Genomic DNA, 13628 nt, shown 5'->3' on the forward strand with positions numbered 1-13628 from the left:
CACGTAACTGGCAAGAATGTGTTTTATTAGGGTCGTTTTTATGATTTTCAGTCGAGGTAAGAGATGTGGAGTTATTTATATTTACATTCATGTCTACATCAACAAAACTTACGATAGGGAAGTATAGCGTAATCCGGTACTATGATATCATATGATATTCGAGATGTATGAACCTACCGCCTCCTTGCTGATCCGTCGTACTCGTGTCTGCGAAAACGAAAAAAAAAGGCGTTGCTAGTACCGGCTCACTGTGACTAACTTTTGCTGCATACAAGATTACACGATCTTGGTGCCGTCTGCTTGAATTATAATTTTGGTTTCGCATTTACATTTTGTTTATTTAATTTTCAAAAACCCTTAAAAGTCTCCGAAACAATAAGAGTTAAGCAGTCAGCATCGTAGTGAATAAAAAAATGAACAGCGAGTGGAGAATCAACCATGGGACGAAACGTTGCTAAACATATCAAATTAAAACATATACCCCACAATAATTTTGCTGCTATACAATGGTTAACGCCATTATATGCTTTCATTGTCCCTACCTCCACCCTTACGGTCTTGATAAGAGTTAAGCAAAACTGAAAATTGTATTCGCTCATATTACCCGGCTCATAAACTGCTCCCCAATAGTCATTGTCATTATGCACTCCTTATTTTTTTGAGTCAACTCCAGAGCAAAAGCATCACCAACCATTTACGATTAACCCGTCCTAATTTACTGTGTGGTATTCAGTACTGGCAATCTTTTATTTCATTTTCTTACACAATATGCTTACGCGTATAGCTCTGTACATAGAGAAAGGTTGACAGCTCTGAAAAAAACTTCATTGTGATTTAGCTATATCGCCCAACGTGAGTGTGTCTGTTTGCTTCTGCTGATTTTTTTTCTCAACGCAGTGTAGTAGATCATTGCAGTAGTTTTCTGTGAGCGCTTTTCAAGAGACCATTTCTTCGTTAGATAAAAGTTTACTGAAAAACCAATCGCCAATGGCGCCAAGAAATGTATCGTGGACGTTATATAGTACTCTAAATGTATTGCAGTATTAAATGTGTACATGTCAAGAAATTAAACTGGATGAAAATCAACTTTGCACCTACAGGTATCCAATGTGCAACTTTCTGATAATGCAGTCGGGTTGAGAGGCGGGCTAGTTGGTACAACTTCATAATGGATTAATTAGAAGCACAAACCAACGGGACACAAGAGAAGAGACAAACAAGCTTAGACTGAAACTCAATTTATTCAGAGAAGAAATGATACACCAGAAAGATGAGAAAGGGAAACAACTAGGGAGATGGTTCCACCATGATCAGGTGTCGTCCAGAAACGATATTTCACAATCTATCAGTTATATAGACGGTGAACTGACACAACTATCAATATTTTTTTAATTAAAAAGGCTTCCGCAATCTCTCTAGTTTTCATGTCATGATGGCTGCATAAGACAGATGTGCGCGAACATTCAAGTACGCAGCCACACTTTTTGCAATGGGCGGACAAATGTAAACCCGGGGCTGATTTCAGCGCCTTGTAGAGTTCTCGCAAGCGAATATTCAAGCAGCGCCCAGTCTGCCCAATGTATAAGCTGCCGCTAGACAGTGGAATACAATAAACGACATTAGATCGACAACATATGAAGGAATCTACATGCTTGACACCACAACCTTTCTTCTCAATTCCGCTGTAACGAAATAATGTTTCTACAAAATGGCCCGTGTATTTTCTAATCAAATAACTAGGTTGCGACAGGCAGGCTTTCCGTCCAATGTCCATATTTCCGCCGCTGAGAAGGTATTGCGTATGAAGAAAGGGAAGGGATGCCCCTTAAAGGAGGCAGATAAACGACATAAGTTTGCGGTAGTCACATATGTGCACGAGTTTTCGCATAAGATAAAAATTGTGCAAAAAAAAAATCAACCTCGACGTTGTGTTTTCCGCACGTGGAAAACTGCAGCAAATATGCTCTAGAATTGAATTACAAAACAGAATGAAGGTAGGTCTTGTGAAGAAAGGTTGTGGTGTCAAGCATGTCAATTACTTCACCAATTGTCGATCTAATGTCGTTTATTGTATTCCACTGTCTTGCGGCAGTTATACATAGCACAAGTAATCATGTACATGTAATCACGAGCTAGGGCTTTTTTTGGCCGTGAAGGTTAGTGTGGAATAATCTCTTTTGTCAGTTGGCGTTACGTAGCACGCGGTCTTTTTAACAAGGTGGGAGCTCAGCATCAAGCTCTAAAAGTTTACAGTATCGATGCCTACCTGTGTGCGGTCGCATTTTCGTCCACTTCTATTTCTTCACATTTATTTCAAGATCACCATTATACACTTCAAAGACTAATAACGTCCCGATAGCTTCCTTCGCTTTGATTTCTATTCGTTTCATTAGACTTTCACAGCACAGCCATTCCAGTTAAATCAACAGTGACGCTCACATGTGATGATGAATAAGTGAAATCCAGTCGATGCGTGCATGGTGAGAACTCAAAATATTTTTGACGCCAGATTTCGACTTCGACAGCGTAGAGTGCAGAAAACCTTTATATTATGTCACATTCACCAAATATGCCAACTTGGTGTGCCCTATTACATAGATGGGCAGTCAATAATTCCCAATAAAGATATCTGCTTAAGCACAATACCGTGTAAGTTGAGCACAGTTTCTATTATTGTGCAACTGTCGCCTAATGTCATGAGTACAACGAATGAATGACAATAGCAAATCTCTATAACCCTTTGCGACACAGCACTTTTCTTTAGGTGTGTGACTTAATTTTGCCGTTTCTGTGTGCTGTTTCCAAGGGATAGACCACGAACAGAGCTAACGGTCAATAAAGCGTTGTGGTCACCCACACTTCACTTATATCACTTACGGGTGACTTATGCGGGATATATCAATATCAATTATGGGTGACTTATGAGTGACTTAAGTTATGTGTGAATAATGGCTTCAATTAAGGCTGTACCACGTGCAATGAGTTGTTCGAGGTGGAGTGCTTCGGTAGAAATTTGCAAACACTTTTTAACCTTTTCAGAAATGCTCACTATCAGCTGATATTTGTCGCATGTATTTGGAGCGCGTCCTTGAATTCGGTTAAATTAAGAAATACATCACAAATGAGTCTGAATTAACGAGATAATTATGTACATTTTCTGTTAAAATTATGAACTTTAAAATTTCCGGCAATGTTTTCGAACAGTCCCATTCACATAAAACTTTTTCTCTAGAACTTTAGTGTCGAATTTCGTATATTCGGCACATTCTTGGGGTACAATGATGTCTGTCGCACAAGGATACGGTCATTTCTTGTCCAGTTTGTGAAAACTGTGTATTAGCGTTGTTATTACATAAACAGTACCACACACTGAAATATAATGGCGCAGTTTGCAGCTAATCGAATGTACGTTTCTCCATTTTAATCTGACTTCAGCCGTATGATGCGCTAGTTTTATACAATGTGCATCTTAAACGTCCACATATCTGACAAACGTGGCTGACTGTAATATTCAAATAGATACTATTCCACTGATTTCAGTTTAAAATTTGAGTGTGATAAGTTCGTGTATTTTTTGTCCCTGTCTACGTATCACGCTCGCATGTGAAACAAAAATGAATCTTCAACTCGCCCAATTAACCATATTGACATACCTGCCACCAAGTTAAGTTTTCTGTTTTCAATTACTACGACAACGTAGTTTAATCGTGATCTTTGAAGGGTGATCAAACTGCGCGGCATATTTAGCGACGCGAATCAAAGCGCCCCAGTTGATTGATTGATTGATTGATTTATTGGTATGTGGGGTTTATCCTCCCCGAACTCCCATATGACTATGAGAGACGCCGTAGAGGAGGACTCCGGAAATTTTGACCACCTGGGGTTCTTTGAAGTGCACCCAAAGCTGAGCACACGGGCCTATAGCATTTTCGCCTCCATAGAAAATACAGCCGCCGCAGGTGGGATTCGATCCCGCCACCTTCGGGTCACCATCCGAGTACTTCAGCCACTAGACCACCACGGTGGGGGGCACACCAGTGCTCAGCTGAATTGGTAGAACACTTCAGTGAATACACGTGAACCATGAGCCTACAGCTTACGATTGCCATAGGAATGGAAGTATTTCCTTATAGCTCGAAGTCATTTCTACATTGTGTATTCAATAAAAAAACGTCTGCCAGTTGAAAAACATGTCTATTTTGTTGTCGTACTTAATGATACGCAATTTTGCGACTGTGAGAGTAAATTGTTAAAGCCTCAAACAGTTTCATTTTGATAAACAACTCAACCCATAAGACTCGGCGTCAAATGTGCAAAAACAATGCCGCTGTGGTTTTTTATGTATTTCACTTGCAATTTCAGCTGTACCTGGCACACCCACCCTGGCAACTGTGACTAAAGGCTGTTCACGCTTGAGTTCGCATCCAGATGAAGTTTGAGTTCAGTTTTTGCCACTTTCCTCTGCTCATCTACCGCTTAGTACGCAACCCAGTCAGTTACGCCCCCTGTATGTGCATCTGGGAGCTGTAGTGGGACGCGGACGCAGACGCTCATCTGTTGTCAGGCCCTAGCTACAGCAGCTCCAGTGTTAAAAGAATAGTTTTAGCCTGATGACCTTTTTTACCACAGGTGTACTGTATCCTAAGCTGGTGTACTGCAGTCGGCGTAAACCTTCGACTTCACATTTACAGCGCTTTCGTTTGATTATGAACTTTAGCTGAGTGATCTGCATAACTTACCAATGTGCAATGAATAATTCTTCCTTGTAGGCCCAATAAGCACTTCAGGTTGCTACTGCAGCTACGGCTGAAGTATGGGCACAGCCTCTATGATTCACAAAATGTGGTTTTTTTTAACAGCATATTCTGATATTTTTTTTCCTGCAACATCACCTAAACCAAAACCATCATGTCGGTGACATTGTGAGATTTTATGTTCGATTCCTGCACGTGGCAGTGTTGTAAGAACAAGACGATGTGCGCCCGACATACCTGACATGCCTGACATCTCAGATGATTCTACCGAAGACATGGAGGACATTTCCGACTGGTCAGCCATTCCTGAAAAAAAGAGCAAGATATCGTGACATGGTTACATACACTAGACTGAGATTTGTCTGGGACCTTCACCCAAAGGCGCAACAAAGGTACCGTTGAAAAGTCAGTGGTATGGCAACTCACGAGACGATCTCCACAGCCAAATTGGTTTGCTGCCTCGGCCATGCATTCCTCATCATTGTATAGCAGTTAGTGAAACAGTGAAGGCGGAAGAACACTTTTTTTCTCTATTGCTTTAGTATTATTTGGGCATACTTAGCAATAAGTCTGTAAGCCATCTATTAAAGACATTTCTTGACTGACAGTTGAATGCGGGACTTGTTGATGACGGCGCTTTGCTACGCCAATCGATCCCTCTTCGTACATTATGTTCGGTATGATGGCCATTCACGTTACTGTGACTCAGAGTTTAGAAAGAGGTGATAATTTTCACATGTGAGGGAGACACTGCCCAAAGGCAAACGCGTGGTGACGTAGGTAATACTGATTTCTTTAAGAGTGTTATTGTGACGTAACACGAGTGGTATACTTTCATGCTACATCGCAAACAGACAAATAGTCGGCAACACACACAAGTACTAACCCACAACTGCGTTTATAGGCGAAATGAGACAACTATCTTCGATAGCAAGCCGAACCTATTTGTTGTGCTTACACACTTGGAGGGGTATCTTGCCTACTCCTCTTGTCGCTTGATATAATTTCTCTATTTGATTGAGTGACTCGATGAGCGATCTAGCTGTGATTACCTCATTGAGTAATTCTTTTATTATTCACCTTCACTGGGGTCTAGTTTCATTATAAGTTACTAATTTTTATGTGGGTTACGAACAAGAACATTCAGGAAAGTTGAACATATAATCACATCTTTGTTGTGGTTGTGAAATGCAGTAAAAATATTAAATAACGCATCGCGAGATCTGTGACAATCTGCGAAATTCATAACAATGAAAAAACTGCATACTGTAAAAGTCAAAAAAGTTTGACGTTTCGGGTGATTAATTCAGCGTATGCTGTCGGATAACCAATTACAAACCTGCATAGCTTTTACAGACCTTTACCTACACGTTCGGCACGCCTCATTTAAAAAGAGTTTTTGATGTCCTACATGTGCGCACTATCTCTGCCTGTATAATATTTCTTGTAGTTTTGTTATTTCGCATTTTATCTTGTTTTCTGCATTACACCTGAAGAAGTCGGACAGGTCACTAAGGTCGTTCTTCCAAAATATTCTTCCGTAGAATTACTTAAAATCAGACACTTCAAAACAACACCAAAGTCCAATGAAAAGAGTAGGCTATAAAGGAGCCACACTGTGTAAAGCTAGTATGGATGCCAGTCAACATACGGAAACTTTCTGCTATCCAAAAGTTTCGTTTCATAAATTTGTTTCGCCACCTTTGAAAGTGCTGCTCTGAAAGCTGACGAACGCTAAAACGACGTCGCCACTCGAAGACATAGACGGCCCCACACAAATTTAATGACCAGGATGATCTGAAGACAGACGCACAGACTTCAACCCCATTCGCAACAACGGGTTGAAGAACGAAGCAGCGGCGTCTGGCTCAAGGACGAACCGTCGAGAGAAGGACCACGACCGACGACTGTTGGAGACGCGCTGTGGCAAGAGCTCTTTCAACACGTTTTAGGCATGAATAAAGAGGTCCTATCGTAGAAGCGGAAGACGCTTCGAGCAAGTGTGACGACGCTTACGAGCGAAATCGATACGAAGATAGAAGAAGACGCCGATCGAGCGCAACTTATGACGCTTCTGAACCAGATGAAGAGCGTGTCACAAACGCTAAGACAAGTTAACGAACAGATAGAACCGTTCATTGAAGAAGACGACGTGGAGGCAGAATTTTAAAGAGTTTTGCATTATGAGATGAAAATCGTCGCTGCAACGAGAAAAATAGAGGAGCGATTACGCGAGTTAGAACAAGCGACGCAACTGACAACGAGAATAGTCACAGAACAGGCGAGTTCAGTGCAAGGTACTAACAAAATCTCGGAGACGCAAGGGCTTGTTAAGTTGCCACGTCTGGAGATGATCAAGTTTGATGGGAAAAAAACAACATAGCCAAGGTTTTGGCATCAGTTCGAGACATCGGTGCATAACAGAGTGAACATGCCGAAGAATCAAAAGTTTAATTACCTTCTGGCGTCTCTGAGCGGGGAGGCTGCGTCCCTCATAGAAGGTTTGCAGTTTTCTGATCAAAATTACGAGCATGCAGTCACTCTTTTGAAAAAAACCTTCGAACGAAAAGATAATTTAAAAGAGACCTACATAAAAGAGCTTTCAAATTTGGAAGCAGTGAAGAGTCCTAAAGATGTAGATGGGTTGAAGAAACTCTTACAAAAGTTGCAAGTGAACACACGAGCATTGCAGTAATTAGGAGTGGAAATGGGTAGTTACGTCCAGTGATAGCTCCCGTTGTAAAATCTGCGCTACCGGTGGATATAAGGATTGAGATGAAGATGAAGGAGTTAAAGAAAGGGGACAACAGACCAGCAACTACGGAACCAGACTCAGCGTCAAGAGACAGCACGAGCAGTTTGAAAGAAATTATGGAGTTTTTAAACATATATATACGCAGCAGAGAAGAAACTCGAGAGGAAAAATACGACGTTACCCAGTCACCGCACAGTATGAGGCGGACTAGAACATCTGCGCTTCAAAGCACCTCGATGAAAAAATGCATCTTCTGTGAGATGACTGGACACTACACGGAAGATTGCAGAAGAAGCATTAGTATGCAACAGAAGAAAGAAGCCTTGCAACGGGAACGAAGGTGCTTCAGATGCACCAGACCTCACCACACCGCAAAGATATGCCGCGCTAACGTACGCTGCAAAACATGCAAGGGAAGGCACGCAACATCCATGTGTCGACCACGTATGCCTGCAGGAAAGTCAGCACAGCAGCAAACCGGTGATGTTGAGCAAGTGCGTAAAAGCGCGCAACCTGACTGGTTAGACACCAGCAAGTCCTGCAACATGCACGCACAGCAGTCTCATGAACACAAGTGCATACTACTGCAGACAGCCTTTTTGTGGACGGAGAGAGAAGACAGCGGGTGCTACGCACGGATTCTGCTGGACAACGGGAGCCAGAGGACATTCATCCTCAAAAGATTGGCAAGAAAACTAGCGTGCAAGGTAAAAAGATCCGAAAGGAATACTGTAGGATCATTTGGAGGAGGATAGATGGAACTAGACATGAAAGTCGTCGAGGTCAGCGTGAGGCAGGATCCCATCTCGGAGCCAGTCACGATTGAGGCACTGGAGATAGAAGTTATATCCTGTGACGTGCTACCATCGCCACCTTTGACAATAACGAAAGAGCAAGATCGATGGGAATTCGTTTGGCTGATGACAACGAGAAGACGGACAAAGAAAGAAAAAATATGGAAACTTCTATATTAATTGGAGCAGATTATTACTGGACTGTAGTCACTGGTCGCATTTGCGAGATTCATCCAAACGTAATGGCAATAGAAACAATATTGGGATGGACGGTCCAAGGTCCTGTAGGACTTCATTGTGTGCCGATGAAATCATCGACGGTTATGGTAATCAAGGTCAGTGCCAAGTCGGACACGACTGCGGACGAACTGCAGAGATTCTGGGACTGGGAAAACATGGGCATCAAGGAGAAATTAGCAACTAAGTTGAGCGATGAACATGTGCTAGACTACGTCCGACAAACAATGGAGTTCAAGGCAGGAAGATACCAAGTGCGGCTACCATGGAAGGAAAACATGACATTGGACGACAACACCACCATTGCAGAGAAGAGGCTAATCCAGGTGACCAAAAAATTGTGCAAGGATAAAGGTGAACTCCTAGCCTATGACAAAGCTATTCGAGAGTACTTTGAGCAAGAAATATCAGAAAACGTCGAAGAAGATGCTGGATCCGATATACAGAACAAATTTGTATACTACATGCCGCATCAAGCAGTAATTAAGAAGGACCGAACAACGACAAAAATACGGATCGTCTTTGACGCATTGTCAAGCCTGAACCCAGGTGAATCCTTAAATGACAACTTGGAAAAGGGGCCAAACCTAAACCCCGACATCACAAGCTTGCTGAAGAATTTTCGACATCACAAGATCGCTATGTCAGCCGACGTGGAAAAAGCATTCTTGCAGATCAAGATACATGAAAATGACCGAGACGCACTGCGATTCATGTGGTGAGAAAGAATACCCAGCGAAGATATGCCAACCCATAAGATGAAAACATGGAGGATGACAAGGGTTACTTTCGGAACTACACCAAATAGCTTCCCTCTAGCGGCCACAATTCATCGACATTTGGATAAATTTGAAGAAAAATATCCTGGTCACGGCACCATGTTTTAGAAGGACCAGAGAGACCGCAGGACCGATACGTCTTCGGTTTATTGTTGACAGAACAGGAAAAAAAATATGCAGAGCGTGACCCTGGCTACTTCTTCTTCCTCGACTCCGAGCTCCATCTTCAATCTGTTTTCTACACTCTACAATTAGGCATTCTTCGACAACTCCGAAAATTATTTGCAATAAAACTCTTCGATAAGGCGTTCCTCCGACAACCCGCAAAAGAGGCTGCGCTCGTCAGCTCCACTATACAGTTATCTTCTAAAAGTGACATGTCAATGGGAATTAAACCCAAGCCCTTCAGCTTCACAGCCGCTAGCCTGAGCTGCAAATCTACCTGAGCCTTCTAATCTACCCTGCCAGACAAAGACTAATGAGGTCAGCACTGCACGAGATAATGAATCGAAGAGAAAATTAAACGGCTTGGAACCAAGACAACTCGTCGAGAGAAATGTGGGTGCTCAAACGGTAGCATATTTATAAAGTATTTGGTATTAAGAAATCCCATAGCTGGTTCATTGGCGTGCAATCTTCAGGGGAAAAAACTGTGCCTTTACCCTCGTGCCACTGCTTCAGTGCTTCATCCACGTAAAAGGGAATAGCAAACAGATTCAGACTGCGCCCTAAGTTTTCCGAGTCGTCCTTAAGGAATGCGTACTGGTTCTGACTTACTGTTATCGATTCTTTTCAAAACCAGAAAGGATGGAACGGGAGAGCTTGCTTTCCGGCTGCTTCGAACGAACGTGCGCCGATTTGTTTGTTTGTTTGTATCCTCCAATTCATGGCTCGTACCCACTCGGGGGGATTGGCCAAGAGAACATATACCATAGTCTCATATGGAAGATAACTGCCTTATTGTTTACAACGAAAAAAAAAGAGGGGTTGGGGTAGTTGTATAGTAAAGAGAGTATGTTAAAAAAAAGAAAGAAACCAAACATTTAGATAGTGAGAAAAAAGAATCAACAACAAAGTAGACACTAATAGCTACAACTAAATTTTGGTGCCGACCAGACAGCTGGTTTCGCCAAACCCAATTAATTTGGTATGTCACGGATTTATCCAGAATTGAAAATTACTTCTCGATCCGTTTTTCTTCTTTTTTTTTTGAATATCTGTTAACGTGGGCTTCATGTTGAAAAACGTTCGTTGGGTTTCTTCTTCTTCTAATCAGCACGGGAACCCCCAACATGGAAACGCCTGACATTGGCGTGGCGTTAAAAGTTAGGGTAATAATTTTCTTCAGAAAAGAGCCGTAAAAATTAAGGGACAAGCGTGAGAGAAGAATAGTTTGCGAAGAGCGCGCATATACTGAGAACCGCCCAAGGCAAGTTAGGTGTTCTGCTATGGATAAAGAGAGAGAAGGAGATGTGATGCGGAAATGCAGGGAGGTTAACCGGAAAACAAATATCTGGTTGGCTACCCTGCGCTGGGGAAGGGGAGGCAGAGAAGTAGAGAAAAGAGGATTGATAGAAGGGAGGATGGAGATAGAAACACATATAAACACACGGGAGTCCCTGCTACGGCTGGTATATAAGTTCGTGATTAAGAAAAGGCGGAGCGAAAGTTCAAAAAACACTGACGCGGAAAACGCTAAGAAAACCGCAACACAAAAAACAAAAAACATCAAGTTTTCCAATTACATTCCAAGGTTTTATTTACAGGAAGGTGATAGCGGAACGCTGATACACCAATTCTGGGCATTATGCGCCGAGGTGTGTAGTAATGATTCTTTGCGATAGGTTTGTCTGAACTGTGGAGCGCACCCGTATTCATTCCTACGCGCAGCTATACATCATCGGCCGTCCGGACGAGTGTTGACCACGTGTTCTTCTATATAGTATGCCATTCAGGCACCTTCTGACCCTTAAAAAATCACTCTTCAGTAGTGGTCGAAACTCCGCTGAGAATTTACTGCAGCAGCCAATTTTAAATCAATTGTTAAAAACTGTACAGCTTGCCCGAGATATATTGAAAAGTTTTCTGATGAGTATATCATAGAATACGTCGTTGAGGAAAAAAAATGGCAGTGTAGCGCAAACATTCAGAATACCATTGCATGTATGAGCAGTAATTACCAAGAGTGTTAAGTTTCGGAAACTTTTTTACGAATGTAACCGGAAAGAGTGAGTGCCAATACAAAGACCTTCAGTGCGTTGGCGGCCACCTTTCGTATCAGTAATAGCTGTCTTCACAGCAGTGATTTCTTGAATCTGTTCATTTTTATTAGCTAAAACGACGAACTCACCTTGAAACCTTTCTTACGGCAACAATGCATAGCTTACTCCTTCCTGCAGCAGCCAAAGCAACGTATATGACTGCAACCTCGGAGTGTGCTGTCGCGCTCACTGCTGCAACTAAATACACCAAGACAGCCTAATTAGTGCTGAAACGCCCATTCTGTTATAAGACACTCTGCTCTGTAGGACTTCAGAAATCGGAAACACAATCGGCTTAATAGTGTGCACCAAAGTCAAACCATTCCTCCAGTATTTTCGCCTCTATAAAAAGAAGGGGGAGGGGGATACCTAAGCTTTGGCCTTTAACCAAGGGGCGGAAAGTCTCTACTTATACCTCCAATGTATTTACTGTCGGCAGCGACAGCGCCGCTTTTACCACAGGTGGTTGCCGGGCGTTCTACTAGAAATAACTCAGGAACAAATAATGCCCTTCATGACATCCCTGATAACGTCCTGAAATAGAGATAAAGGACGAAAAATTGAGAGCAGGAGGGTTGCCGCGGAATCCCTCCTTTCCCACTTCGCGTGCAAGCGGAATGCTCTCGTGCCTTCTTTTAGGTATGCTCACCGCTCGGGCGATGCAGACATTCTTAAAATTTTCCTAATCGTTTTTTTAATTTCGTTTTTTTTCGTGTTTTCTGAAGAGGTCAACGTTCAGCTAATGATTTTTCAGTAAAACAAAACTCAATCAGCCAAAAGAAAATGAACTTTTTTATTGCAGGTTTTGTATAAAAAACAGATATACACGTAGAGCTAAAGTGTCAATCTATAAAAGCAGTTAAACTTACATGCGTACAAAATTAGTAAACTTTGAGCCCGAAATATCCAAAATAAAGCGAAAATTACCAACAATTGCGACTAGGGCACGTCGTATTTGGCTCAATCACGTTTGTTATGGCAGTTCTCATAGTTTTTTTTTTTTTTACAGAAATTCAGTACCAAACAAGGCTGAAGTTCAGAGGCACGGAGAGGCTTGAAGCGATCAGAAGTTTTTCGAGGAAGAACGTCGCTGGAAACTGTGTTTGGGCAATATTACTTGTCTTCGCCAGGGCAACAGCGTTGCCTTGACGAAGAAACGCTCGCTTGTCAAAACTTCGGCTCCACGACATTCTTCGTAATAATCTTTAGGAGCAAATAGTCCATCACGTGTACTTGAGTGACACTATTAGAATTAAAGAGTAACAAATTTTCAATCCGCTGCTACAAGAATTTTATGGCGAGGAAGCAACCTATAATTACTTGACATCATTTGAAATACTCGCCGAAATAAAAAGAAACTAAAATCATGTAGCCGAGTCAACTCGGCTACATGATTTCATCAATTCAATCATTTCAGTAAATGCATTTCCCTGGCAGTAGTTTGTATGTTCTCTTCACCTATTAGTCAAGCGACACTGCCTTTCTGTCAGTCCAGGCCGGCTCGCAGAGAACTGTGTTTAATCATGTGTACACGTGCAAAATGAATACCTGCTCAAATTATTGGTACAAACTTTTCTGCTCACCCGTTGCCTTTAGGAAACGCTGAAGAACCTTCACGTAACTTGAAACCCTCTGGTTAGCACACCGCTGAGTCACTGGAAACATGCGTTGCTCGACAAAGCCATCTTTGACGACTGTCTGGTCGACTTGTTCGGCGTATAGCTCACTGCGGCTTCCGTTCTCTGCCCACCACAACTTGATGTCTTTATCTTTCTTGTAGCTGACGCGCCAACTGAGCGATATAACTGAGCGCGATCCAACTTTTCACGTAGCTGAGCGAGGGGCGAGAAATAGCGGAGGCACGCGCTACGAACGCAAGCCGATCTCTTCCCGCGCTTCGCCTTGCCTAAAATTTATAAAATAAGGAATAAAAAAGGCATATAAACAAAAAAGAAGTGCCTACAAGGGTATAATTTTTTTAACTGTAAGAACTTGTGAAAGCCAATAAATGCGAACATTCACATAAACTTCACTCTGTTCAACCGGAT

General features: G+C 42.2%; 1 long non-coding RNA gene across 1 annotated transcript; it reads right to left on the bottom strand.

Moving 5' to 3' along the window:
* Positions 1–177: 177 nt before the first annotated feature.
* On the bottom strand, positions 178–10157 carry LOC142764901 (uncharacterized). The gene is made up of 3 exons (XR_012883952.1): positions 10097–10157; positions 4992–5060; positions 178–207 (listed from the first exon to the last, which is right to left on the bottom strand). It is a non-coding gene; the product is annotated as an uncharacterized LOC142764901 (long non-coding RNA).
* Positions 10158–13628: the final 3471 nt, after the last annotated feature.

This window comes from Rhipicephalus microplus, chromosome 6 (genome assembly GCF_043290135.1).
Source record: "Rhipicephalus microplus isolate Deutch F79 chromosome 6, USDA_Rmic, whole genome shotgun sequence".
Classification (NCBI taxonomy): domain Eukaryota; kingdom Metazoa; phylum Arthropoda; class Arachnida; order Ixodida; family Ixodidae; genus Rhipicephalus; species Rhipicephalus microplus.